Below are 13,905 nucleotides of genomic sequence, written 5' to 3' on the forward strand. Positions count from 1 at the left end.
GGTAAATAAAAGTTAATGCATGGAAAAAGTGCACCTGGGAGATCACAAAAAACACTGAAGATTGACAGCTCTAAAAAGAGGAAGGGCTAGATACGTTAAAAAGACTGAGAAAACTAAATGTACTGTACACAAGGTTAAAAATATAAAGACTACAGATGTTATCTGCCTCTTCATCTAATTATACTTGATACATTGCAAAATCTTTCCCAGTGATGGGCTGCGGTTGGAAGGGCATCCGCTGCGTAAAAACATATGGTGGATAAGTTGGCGGTTAATTCCACTGTGACAATTAATAAAGGGACTAAGCCGAAAAGAAAATGATTAATTAATGAACAATGCAAAGTCAAAAATAAGGACCTAGAGCAGAACACACTAAGGTCCAATCCCAATTCTACCCCTTAGCCCTTCCTCTTGAAGGTGAAGGGCTAAGGGAAAGGGCCAGAGACCCCCTCAGACTGAGATTTTTAGGACCAAGAAAATGTCTACAACAGCAGAATGGCTGCACAAAAAGGAGATACACAAATTAAGATTTTAAAATACTTATATAAAAAAAAAAGCTGAAATTAAAACCGCTAAATTTTGCTATCTAAAATCCCTAATAATAACTCCTACTGCAGTCCCACAACAAAATTTTACATCTGTCACTCGATGACACTCAAATACTCTGTCAGAAAAGTCTACTGGCTAGGAATGGCCTTTTTACAGTGTCTGCTATAATGTTAATGTTGTTTTTGTGTATTTACATGGATGAATATGGCCACGATGTAAATCAATTTTAAAGCCCTTCTCCTTTACACTCTGTTTCAAGGATCAAGGGGAAGGGGTACAAAAACAGAATTAGGATTGGGCCTACTTCCAGTTTTAGTTTATATAATATAATATATTTATATAATAGAAAATGCCAAAGTAAAAAATTTGTTATCTAGGTCTGCTGGTACAATTTTAGTCATACTTAAGAATTTACATGCATGTAAATGTACTACCTTGGGCAGTCAAAATCATTTTTTTTTGTCATGAACCAGTAACTCTGCTAATAACAGTGTAGTTAGAAGCATTGAAAATCTCCTTAAAGAGTAATGAAACTGTAAAAGTGTGTATAGTCTCTTCATGTGGCTTCTTCCATATTTATACGTGGACCCTAACTCCGCAGCTCCTGCACCCTCCCTTTTTAAACTCTAAATTAAAGGTATAGGGAAAAGCCAAGCCTTTCATCTTTCATCTTGCTTGTGTGTGTGTGTGTGTGTGTGTACCTGTGAGCATGTTTGTGTGATTGTGTAATCGAGTGTGCATGCATTTATTTGTGTGTGTGTGTGTGTGTATGGTATGTGTGTGTGTGTGTGTTTGTGTCAAGGAACCAATAAACGACGACTAATAAGCAGGCCTCTTGCTCCCTCCACCTCAAGCACCAGGACCTTAGACAGCTCTTCCCTCGCTCTCTCTCTCTCTCCATCGCTCTCTCTCTCTCCGTCACTCTCTCTAACACCTGGCAAATATTATTCATGGCTACAAGGGCAGCATTTTTGAAAGGACCAGTTCAAAGGCTTTGCCGCTGAGAGCAAAGTGAAGGTGTTTTTGAAAGACTGGAGTGCACTTTTACGCGTGCTGCAGTGCACAGGGCCATTTCCGCAGATGAAATGGTGGGGGGAAGGGTGAGCTTGCGTCCACATCCCTGCGTTTGAGTGTCAGCCTATGGACTGTGGCCATGTAATAACAATATGGAGCTGAGGAGACAAAGGCACGTTATAATTTGTTTTCAGGAGCTTGTGCGTTTAACTCTTAACGGCGCAGACACACTGCGGGCAGCTGATCTCAGCGAGAAAAAAAGAAAAAGCTCATTGTTCCCCTTGCCATTCGGGATTGTGACCAGGCCGAGGTTGGGAGTGAAACCAATCCTCCGCAGGGTTAACGAGCCAACAGCCCACTGATCATCAGGCCAGCTAATGAGTTCTCTCACGCAGCCCTATCACATGACCTCTGGGGTCACATGACCCATCAAGTCCTGTCTGCCGAGCTCTGAATCAACTGAATATTTCATTTAGCTGCAGATTAACACCAATCAATTAGTCATCAGAGCACGGGCCAGAATCAGTCGCCTGGAATACCATGCTCATAAAGAAGTTCAGGGGTGAAACCTGCGGTTTGCCCTACAGCGTGACTGTCACTGCACTCTGTGGGATATTAGCCATCAGGATGCACAGGGTAGGGTTGCGCCAGCTGGTCATTAGGTCTTAGGCTACGTTTATACAAAATGGAAAAAAAAACTTTTCCCTTGTGTTTTGAAAAAGTTTCATGACACAACAATGAGTAAGTCTACATGGACACCAATAATCAGATTTCAATATGATTAAGACAATATTCTTATTAGGAGTCTACCATGTCAACAGCAATTTTTGATCACCTTAATCCATAATTGAACTAACCAAAAATCGAATTAGACGTGGAGTATGCCGATATTCGTTGCATTATTAAAGTGCAGTACAAACATGTAAACGCTGCTATCAAACTATTACAGTTGTGTAGGATTTCCGCCACGTTTTACGACAGGATATTCCATACACACACGACAGTTTGACACTATTTTCTGCACCTATACAGAGTCAGTAAAGGACCACAAACTGACACATGACTTTTCCCCATTTGGCTTGCTGTATCCAAATTCCATTAAAACAACACTCTTCCACCAGTCCTTAATTCATACTCGCATCCAATACCATTGTTTGTCACAGTGGTGAAATGTTCCTGAATGAAAGTGAAAGTGCTGAACTGCAGTTAAAGTCAACAAATCAAAAATGAAACACAAAATTACATAAAACTCCAGAGGAAATGTGGATAGCGTGGTGACTCAGTGGTGTTAATCAAACTATGTAATATAACATGTAAAACAAGATCATGAAGGAAACATTCAAAAGATTCAAAGATTACTGATGTCCATGTAAACGTAGACACTGATTTCAAAATGATCCACAATTACACATATCTGCAAAAAATAGCCAAAAAAGCTGTAGTAAACACTAGTAAATAGTAAATGTAGGGCAGCAATGAAGTGCCCTCAGCTGCTTGGCGCACATGTCTATGTATAATGTTTCTTCTAGTGTAAAAAGCCTCTTCGCTTTTGGTTGTAATGTGAATTAGATCAAACACTTTGCTGATAAAATTTTACGAAACCTATAAACATCAGCACTACCTCGTACTTCGCCATTGTTTTTGTTTGTCTGCACTTTACTTGAATTTGCATTCCCCTAAAAACGTACCATGGATGCACATGATATCATCAAAGAAACTCATTTTTGGGTGTTTACCCAAGTGTGAAAATGGCAGCATCTGAAAAAACTTTGAATGAATGAAGTTTAAGTTACAAAAGTAGGCAGTTGTGTAAACAAACTGGCAAAAGTAAAACTTATAAAAAGTTTCTTATTTTTGGCTGAAATTCTTGTGTTGTAAATGGCCCCAGAGATGAATTTGCACTAGGGGCTAAGTAGCAAGTAGTCACGCATGTAATTGGAGTGTACATTCATAAGGCAGGACAAGTAGCATTTATATTTTATACTGGATTTCCCTTTATTTTGATGGGCCCCTTTACATCTGCTATACGTCCAAATGTGTCTCTTGCAATGCTTGTGTTACACTTATGTTCGGATTTCATTGAGACCTTTTCCTCTCATTTCATCATACTCTACAAAACTTTCACAGGAGCGAGTAGGAAAGCTACAGTATGTGGATTTGATTCACGATTTAAATTGTAATCTGTGTTTTGGTACAACGCACTGAGGTATGAATACCTTGTTTTGTTGCTTTTTCTCAAACTTACTCTGTAGCAATTCTCTCTTTTGTCATAGTTGGAGAATAGGTGGTTGTTTGTAGTCTTCTTGCTGTTCAAATGCATTCATGAGTGTTAAGACTTTTTTTAAGCAATGAGATTTAAATGCATTTGAGTCTTTTTTTCTGAATGCCGAAACCCCATTTCCAGCCATATTTAGCAATGCCCTCTTGATTGATGATTAAGTATTTTTTCATGTTGGGCCGCACAGTATGTTGTTTCAGCATCTATATCAAAATGCCATATTCACAATAGTCAGGATCTGCAGGATTATAGTTGACCAGACACTACAGTACAGAATGCAGAATTTTTGGAGTCACTGCAAAGTGTAATCATAATAGAGTGAACAATCATTTTATTTTATGGCGCATTTTCTCAAAATTTATCATCAATATTTGTGGAGTGTTTGTCCCTTTTCTTGTACTGTTTTGCAGTGAATGTAAAATATACACACATTTCTATATCTTCTTTACTTTTTTTACTTTGATCTCTGTAATTTCTATAAAGGAAAGAAAAGATAAGCAAAGAGAGAAACTTTTACATCTTAACCTTATAAAGTCATTTATACAGTATATGATCAAAAATAAGCACAATTTCAAGCAAAAATATCTTCAAGAATTACATGAGTCATGCTAAAGTGTATTTATCAAATATAATTTATTTATTTGTTCAATTAATTAGCACTATTGGTCTACTGAATTGCACTGCATAAACATTGCTGCATATTTAATAATTATAATTATATTTATATGCATTCTAGTAGTCTGCACTACTCTTGTACTACTATAGACATATAATTCCTTCACTCGTTTACTTTGTATATAGGTAAAACTGAGCTGTTTTATCTTCTGTAAAATCAGATGGGCCATTAAAAGTCTGAAGTACCAAGTAGCCTAATATAATAATGAACCAGAGCATATGTATGCATCTGTTGCATCTTATACATATCAGGCCAGCCTGGGGAAATGGGTGGTTCTTTTTTCTCTAAAAGTGGACCTTTCTGCAATTATATGACTTATTTTCTATTTAATTATGAGATTTGAATATTGCAATTTAGTGACAATTTAAACACGGTTCTGAATTAGCTTATTGGATGGTCATCATAACCACACTTCTTGACTCTTTTAGCCAAAATAGTATTCAAATCAATTTTAACATGGTATGCTTTTGGTGCTTTGCACCTTTTTGGTCTTTTTTGTCAAGAATAAGGTCCAAGACTTAGAATAAAAGTTACTTGTAAAATATTTTCTCAACAATACAGTTGTGAAAGATGACTTTTCTTACATCAGATTATCCAGCTGGATGTTGGCCTCATAAAAGATATTTGTTAGCATTGGCCAAAACTGATTAGCTGAAGTCACGCAGAATCGACAGCCATCAGAGGATTCTGCTTGGCCTTAAAGCCTTTTTAATGGGTTATTTTCAATATGTATGATGGCATAGCAGTCAAAATAGGACAAATGACCCCGGTCTTTCGAACCACCCAAACCTCCCCTGGCTATGGGCCTGTATATGCATCTGATAGAAGTTTAGCACTTAAATTAGTTCAAACAGACATTGGTTGAATGCACATTGTAATCATTACATTACATGATGCTGGGGTCACACAGTGGACCAAACGTGGGATCCTGCAGATACATTACTTTTACCTGCTCTTTCCTAAAATAGTCAACAATGCAAACAACACAGTAAAATGAACTTCCTAACAGGTAAATGTATGAGCTGATGTCGTTTATGTGTCCACCATTGTTACTTATTTCATAAGAAATAGATTTGTAGTTTATGTTTCAGGTTGTATACAACTAAATATTTAAACGTTGCAAGCCGGCAACTTAGACAAGCTGCTGAATAGGTAAAATGCTCTGACAAGTTGGTATTAGTGGTTAAAACAGCCTGGAAGTGGAACTTAAGGAGAATGCGTGGACACGATAGACCATGATGACTTGCAGCTGTCAAACACAAGAGCAATAGTGGAAAAAATTGCCTCTCATTTCCAGCAGTTTGCTCTTGAGTGCTGCTCCCCGCTTATTTGTCAAGTTTGGTTACATAAGATGTGTGTGTATGCAGGCCGTCATTAACTATTTACGTTGAATTAGTGAGGTGACTGCTAAGGGTCAACAGCCTGACGTCAGGATTAAGTGTCACCTTTTTGCTGCAGGGCCGATCAGGTGTCAGTGCTGTTTTCTCCGTATAGCCCACGCGTTCACAAATCTGCTGCGTCTACCGCACATCTCTGGATAAATAAGAGAATGAAAGGACAAAGGCAGAATTAGGATGAAAACAAACATTTCTTCACCTCTCAGAGTGCAGTGGGGGTGGGAATCTGTGATTTGATGGGATTATGTGGATTTTTAAGATGAGAGGGGGTGGACTCAAGCCTCCCCTCAATCTTTGTGTGTTTGTAAGCGTGTGTGTGCGTGTTTTTTTTTTTTTTTTTACCTCATCTTGTAGCACATGTATCCTGTGTTTTAGCAAAGAATATGACATGTCTTAAGCCCGAACATAAGAGAATGTCGGCATTAGAGAAATCCTCAGAGACGGATTCTCCTCAGTTGGATCCAGAGAAATGCCATTTCATATGAAAGACCCTGCCAGCTGTATTGATCTGTGAGTGTGTTTTTCCCTCCCAAAAGCACTTTTGTCTGATTTTTACACACCACAGGAAGTCATTTGGGCCAAAAGATTATTGTAGAGAACATACTTGTCCACTTGATCTTAAAACAGTTTAGGATGCTTTCCTGATGCAGGTTCAATCAGTCACTTGTAATTTTGAACTTAATACTGTATTAACACTTTTAATAAAACCCAACATTTCGTCAACATGGTATATGGAATGTGTCCAGTTTTTAAACTACTGCTTACAGAATACACAGTGACACTTTAATTTAAGGTGATGTAGTTACACTTTCCATGCACTATAGTAATTACAGCAAATTATGCATAATTACATGTAACTAACCCTAAACCTTACCCACATTCTAACCTCTAACATATAGTAAGTACAGGTAATTAATATAACTCACTAGTTAAATGAATAATTACACTGTAACTACGTCACTTAAAAAAATTGTAACTGAATACACAGACTTAAATGGCATTCAGTGTAACAAAAGTTATTACTAAAAAAACAAGAATAATTTGATAGCATATTAAATCAATATTTAAGATTTCCACTGCAGCAATTTTCATTGTGATCTTTATACTTTGCCAGTATCCCTCAAAAAGTTTGTAATCATTTAAAATATAATAAACATATATTCTATTTTAATTATACATGTCAGAATAAGCATGATGCTTCATTTTTAAATAAAAATACTTTTCACATTTAATGGCATTTTATGTTTTTATTTAACCCATCAATAAGTATAAGAAAGCAGTGATATTAAAATTGTAGCTTAGTTTGATAAGGTAATAACTGCTTAATCACTGACAATGAATGCGGTTTTGACAAAAATCATAAAATAAAATACTAAAAGATTAAGTTTTAAATGTAAATTTAAAGATTACAGTATATAATGGTAAGTTTAAAAATTTATTATTTTTGAGATTTGCTAAAGATTACGTTTATTATTATTTTTTTATTTTTTATTAATATTGTTATTATTATTATTTGTTATTGTTAGGCTTGGTTTCAACCCAGGATCATTCTGAAAACGTCCCCTATTATATACATTTCTGGAGAGTGCCAAAAACGTCCCAGGAGCTATGTTTTTTTTTGCAGTTTTTGATTTTGTGAATCCACCAGAGACCGCTGTGTATGCTTTTTGAGATTTTCTCAAATTTCTATCGCAAGTGCCATTCGTACCTGCAGTTCTCGCATACATTCACCAGAGGCTGCTGTCAACTTACTGTTTGACTGACTGAATGACTGACTGACCGATGGGCTGACCCACCCTCCTTCTTTTCTAAACCCAACCAATAGTGTTTTCGTAAGCACTGACTGACCTGCTCATCCACTTCCCTAAATCCAACCGACAAAAAGCAATTCAGAAAAAGAAGAGACCTTGGCTGATTTTTACCACGTTTTCAGATTTTTGTTATTTACTTGTTTATTTTATTTTTTTGGATTCAGTTTAGCCTTAACTGCTTTCTGGAACAGTTCTTCATCAGACTTCATCAACTCCTCTCTGCGTCTCAAGTCCACCGATGTACATGGCGAGTTAACTGGATAAACTGGTAACAGCGGGAAAGCTGTCCATACGGAGGTAATCGGTCAGCTGGGAAGCGTAGCATTCGTTTAAAAGAAGAAATGCAGCCATACGTACTTCTGGCTATACATAATTCGTGATCTCTCGAGGACCCTTTCAGAATGAGCCTATGTTGGTTGGTAAGTAATAATAATAATAATTCTTAAAATCATAGTAATTCTTGTTATGTAGTTACAATAATAGTTAGAATATAATAATTAGATTACATTTTACAGTGTCCTTTCTTTGTTACAGTGTAACTATTTATTTAACTACTGCAGATTCTTTTTATATTAGGGTTAATGCAAGTTAGGTTAGTTGCATGTAGTTATGCATACTTAATTAATGAGTGCTTAAGGTAAACTAATGGATGCGCTGATATTGAAATTCTTACTGATAATTGACTGATAACTCTTTATATTTAAGGGTGATAACCAATATTTACCAATATATGTTGTTGTGCATTTTTATAAGCCTAATTACAAAAACAAAAGGCAATAAAATACAGTGGACAACTGAATAATTTAAAAACCTTAATTGTAGAAAACAAGGAAATTTGACAAAAAAAAATCTTAACAGTTTTTTTTCTCTTTTTTTTACAGTGAAAAAACTCTCATATTGCTGACTTCTGACTTTGCTATACTGCAAAAACATGTTGAAAGTGCTTTACGTCTGAAACGAATTAATTGATGGAAATTGTCCACAATTTATCAGCTTCAGTATATTGTGCTGATAATATTGATAACATTAAAAATAATAATTAATAAGACTGGCGGATAGAGTTATAGCAGTGAATATATATCAAGCATCCCTAATAGTATAAATACTGATGAATTAAAACATAAATCTGTAACAGCCTATTACAAGCACATGACTGATTAAACGGATATTGTACATGCCCAAATGTGGGTAAAACTAATAATGAGCACTGGTATTGATACAGCCCCAGTTAAGACAGAAACAATCTCCTGTGTGTGATTTCTCGGTGAAAGGCTGTTTGTATCTGCGATTCAGGCTGAATTATTGTGCCGAGTTTCTCAACGTTTTCTCATGGATGATAGAAGTGGTGTTAAGTATCCCATTCCCAGGCTGTTCCAGGGTGGTTACTGTCTATCTGAACAATAACGTGGGAACTGACTCTGAAATCTATCAGATAATGACCCATCTCTGTCAGAGGAGAAATTGCCAAGGAGTTTGCCCGCTTTTTGTGTGCAGCTTTCTAATTTCATACCCTCCCCTTCCCTCGTCTGCCCACTAATCTCCAAATTTTCCTCTCCTGTGGCTGCTTGAAAGTTTACATGCTAAATAATAATGGATTTACCTTGCACCGTTACCAACATGATTTCTACCTGTGCCATACCGTTCCCTTAAATAGTCCCTCCTCGCCACTGAGCCGGAAGCTCCCCGGGGAGGCGATCAGGTTATTAAATATGAATGGGAGAAGGGAAGGGGCGGTATATATTCCCTTTAATTTTTGTGTATTATTAAGCAGGTGGCTGAATATGATAGTGCTGGCTGTCATGTCTTTAATTAGGGGCTATTTTCCGTCAGCTCGACTTACAGTGGAGCTCTGCTGTTCATCTGGAGTTCACACGGCCGCTGGCCACCGCTTACTCATTTCATCCAGTTACTCCAACCTGCAAAATAATGCACGCTTAAGATAACTCACACTGTTTTTGAGGTCAGAGTTGTAATAAATACATGCCTGCGTCACATGACATTTGCAAAAGTGATGTTATGTACATAGAATGCATATTAAATGTCTACATTAATGCTTTAAAAATCTTTTGAATTGTCAAAATACGGGTGACATAATGTTCGGTTGTCAGTCAGTGTAGCAGATTTATTTATAATTTAAAGGTCCCATGAAATTAAAATAAAGTTTTTTAGATGATAGTATCAGTATTGTTAGTTTTTAGGATATTTATAAGCTAGTGAGCTCAAAAAAAGTGACAGAATTCACATTTAGAAGATGATATAACAACTGATATAAACATGCAAGCAGGGCTTAACATTAACACCCGCCAACCCGCCAAATGTGGGTAGATTTCAGCTTTGGCGGGTTAGACAGTCACTCCCTCTAGCCACTTTGGCTGGTTGAAAATGATTTTTAAATTGTGTTTTTCTTTTTCTTAAAAACAAAGGTTCGACTTTAAGAATGACCCAATATGCGTGCAAATGTGATCTTAGAATCGAGAAACAGCACGACTAACAAAAAAAAAATTGCGTTCGCGAGAGCAGAATAAAGCAGATGAATACCGAATGAGAGGATGATCACTCGCGCTCAGCTGATGTTATGCGCCCGACTGTTTAAAGCGCGTGCACGCTCCTGTTTCCTTGCTGGAAGCAACCGTGCCTGGAACGCAACTGTGATCGGTTCTGTTTCAAATAGTCAGACAAAAAAAGTTAAGCTCCTGCACCCACAGTCTTGCTGCTTTCAAGAGCTCCTAATGTGTCTTACTGTAAGCAGCACTGGTTGCTTTCACTTTGAACAGATTATTAATTGGCCTTAACTGTGTGATCATCCTTGCATTATCTGTTGTTTTTAACTTACAGTTATTTTTGTTTATATAGTTTAATTATCATTTTTTACAACAACATTGCTTTAAAATTAGATTAATTCTCCATTTATGTGTTGTTAAATGGTGATCTGAGTCTAAGATACCTTTAGCAAGGACAGGTTGCTGTGCATATTTTTGATGTATGACTATAATTATTTTTTTTAAAGTCGATTGTTTTTCTTTGTTTTTTTAAAGAAATGTTTTGTTAAATAAAAAGTATAGTATACAGCTATATTTAAGTTGTTTTTACATTTAAAATTTGTGGCTAAGAAATAATTGTTTGGAGTGGTCAGAGATAAATTTGGTAAATCCTTAATTTTAAATTCTAAAAAGTCATGTGAAATAAAAACTAATTGCAGTATAACACTATGAAACCATGACCTATTTGCTCATACACAACACACAACATGTAAAATGAATGAGATTAACACAACATCTAAATCAAGTAATTTTAGCATGTCAAAGTCATATTTTTGCCGATAAAAATATTTTCCCAACAACAAAATTGTGGCTAGTCAAAATGCAGAGTGGCTAGTAATGTTGAAAAACTACTAGCCACTGTGGCTGGTGATCAGAAAAGTTAATGTCAAGCCCTGCATATAAGGTTTGTAATTGGTCACTTCCACCTAATTGGATCAACAATTTTTACCTCGTCAAATTGTAACCAATCAAATGCTGTCTAGTAACTGCCATGCCCCACCCTCTTCAAGAAACTTTACATTTGATGCTCTTGAGCTCAACCACTCTCATTGACAGAGTGGTGATAAAGCAAAACACTATTGGCTGTTTTATAAAAAGGGGAAGACCTACACTATGTCCCACCCTCTCTTCGTGTTTTGGTTGATATTACATTTTAAAGCCCTTCACTGGACCTTTAAAATTTAATTTATTATTTAAAAATGAAACAAATACTTGATCTGTACTAGCATTTGAATGATAGTGGCGAATTTGAAAGATTTAAACTTACAATTCGTTTGTAGTTTTTGGCTTTACTGTAAGCCTTAAATCATTGGCCTCAAACTCAATTGCTGAGGGGCCACAGAGTTTTGCTCCAACCCTTATTAAACACACATGATCTGCTAGTCAAATGTTGCATCCGTAATTGATAAATCCCTCATGGTGAATAGATTTTAAACTTGTAAAGAAGTACTGAAACGAAGTTATGAAGTAATGAAACAAATTATGTGGATTTTTGTCATGAGTACAAACATTAATTAAATAATATTTTATTTTGAAACTTACATTGATATGATGCCGCCAACACAGGCTCATTCTGAAAATGTAGCCCTATATACATTTTTGAAGATCGCAAATTATGTAGCCTGAAGTACGTAAAGCTGCATTTTATCTTTAAAATGAATGCTACAAGTCGGTATGACGCCGTTCCTTTTCTCGCTTACCAGTTGACTGCTTACCTCCGTGTTTGTCCAGTGGCTCGCTGCATATGTAAAAATCAGGCTGCCGCGAGAGCTTTTGTTTTTCTGGATTGCTTTAGAAAACACTGTCAGATTAGTTTAGTGGAAAAGGTCATCGGGTCAATCAGTGCTTTATAAAACTCTATTAGTTGGGTTTATGGAAGGGAGTGGGTGGGGATATTGGTTGTTTGGTCAGTCAATCAGTAAGTCGGTCATCAGCGGCCTCTGGTGGATTCGCGAAAAACAAAACTGCAAAAAATGGAGCTCCTGGGACGTATTTGGCGCTCTTCAGAAATGTATATAGGGGTACGTATTCAGAATGAGCCGGTTGCTCAGAGTAAAAAAAAAAATGAAAGAGATCTGATTTTAAGCAAGATTAAACTTTAATAAGAAAATGACTTGTGCTCTTAAATTTTGATTGTAAGTCATATTTTATTTTAATAAGCATTTTAGCAGCATTTAAAGTTATATTTTGTTTTATTTTTGGATTGACAGTTATTTGGTACACTAAAACTAGCTGTTAAAGAACCCTTCCTATGATTTTTTGAAAATGACATTCCATGCAGTGTTTAACACAGTAAATGAAAACATCCAGCTGAGGTTTAAATCTGAACATGTGCTGTGTATAAGGCAAGGCAAGGCAAGTTTATTTATATAGCACATTTCATACACAGTGGCAATTCAAAGTGCTTTACATAAACAAGAATAAAAGAGACAAGTAAAATAAAAATAAAAAACAAATAATAAAAATGAGTAAAAAAACACAAAAACAGGTAAAATATGATATAAAAGAATGAAGAAGAAGAGAAAAACATAATAGTGCAATCTGTCGGACGCAGCACAGTGCTCATTCAGTAAAGGCACAGCTAAACAGATGTGTTTTCAGTCTTGATTTGAATGTGCCTAATGTTGGAGCACATCTTATCATTTCTGGAAGCTGATTCCAGCAGCGAGGGGCATATAAAGCCATTGTCTTTAAAAAAAAAGAGTTTGTTGATTGGTTTACATAAATCGCTGTTCATTTGGATGTTCAGCTGTTTCATCATGACGTTTAAAAGAAACATTGCCCCACTTGTTGCGTGTACAGATCCGGAAATACTTGAATCCCTCTTGATCAAACACTGTTGCAGATTGTGGGGGATGGGATTGCATTATGATGCTGCAAAGATGCTCTGGTAGGCTGAGATGAATAAATAGTTAAGGTTAATTTTCACAACATCACTGTATAGCTCAACCTTGTGCTGTAGTTCTGTCATTTTAATGATAACTGCTACAGTAACCTACTCTACAACGTTTGATTTGCCGGTATTTTGTCATTAAAGGAAGGATCAGTACCAATGGGTGCTATTGATGTCCCTGAAGCTTTGACAGACCTCAACAAGGACTTGTCAGTACCCAGTTTATTTGGACCAATTTTTTCTTCTCCAAATCCTAACCTGTAACTGTGATTAATATAGTTGTCTCCTTGTTCTTTGTTGCATGCAATATATGTATTTAGTTGTGTGTTGTGTTTGCGCCATTCAACTTGTACTGTATCTCTCTGGTTCATTGACTATGGGGCTGTTTACCAAATTCGCCATTCACTCCTGTGTTTTTGCTAAGCCACCATCAGCTGCACTTTTATACAGGTGCAGAAAGCACTTCGCTATGAGCAGAACATACTTCTGGCAAGCTTGCACATGTCGATGTTTAAAACTTCAACTTTTGCCACTGTGTGGATCAATACTAACTTATGTTATTGTTATTTCTTGGAGTTTTGGTAAAAAACAGATTAATAAGCTGGTGTAACTTAATTGCTTATCGAAGCATACTTGCATTGGGATCACACATATGATATGTACCGTGGCTGCTTGTTGCTTTAAAAGTCTTTCTTGGGCCATGATGTTCGTTTAGTTTTTGACATGTGCTGTCAACCAATCACAACA

The 13,905-nt window shown here is 36.4% G+C and overlaps 1 protein-coding gene across 5 annotated transcripts in view; it reads left to right on the forward strand.

Moving 5' to 3' along the window:
- Positions 1–13,905, forward strand: part of arhgef7a (Rho guanine nucleotide exchange factor 7a) — a 180,189-nt gene that overhangs the window by 137,408 nt on the left and 28,876 nt on the right. The gene's annotated exons all lie outside the window — the stretch shown is intronic.

The sequence above is a fragment of the Danio rerio genome, chromosome 9, assembly GCF_052040795.2.
Source record: "Danio rerio strain M-AB ecotype USA chromosome 9, GRCz13ab, whole genome shotgun sequence".
In the NCBI taxonomy this organism is placed as follows: Eukaryota; Metazoa; Chordata; class Actinopteri; order Cypriniformes; family Danionidae; genus Danio; species Danio rerio.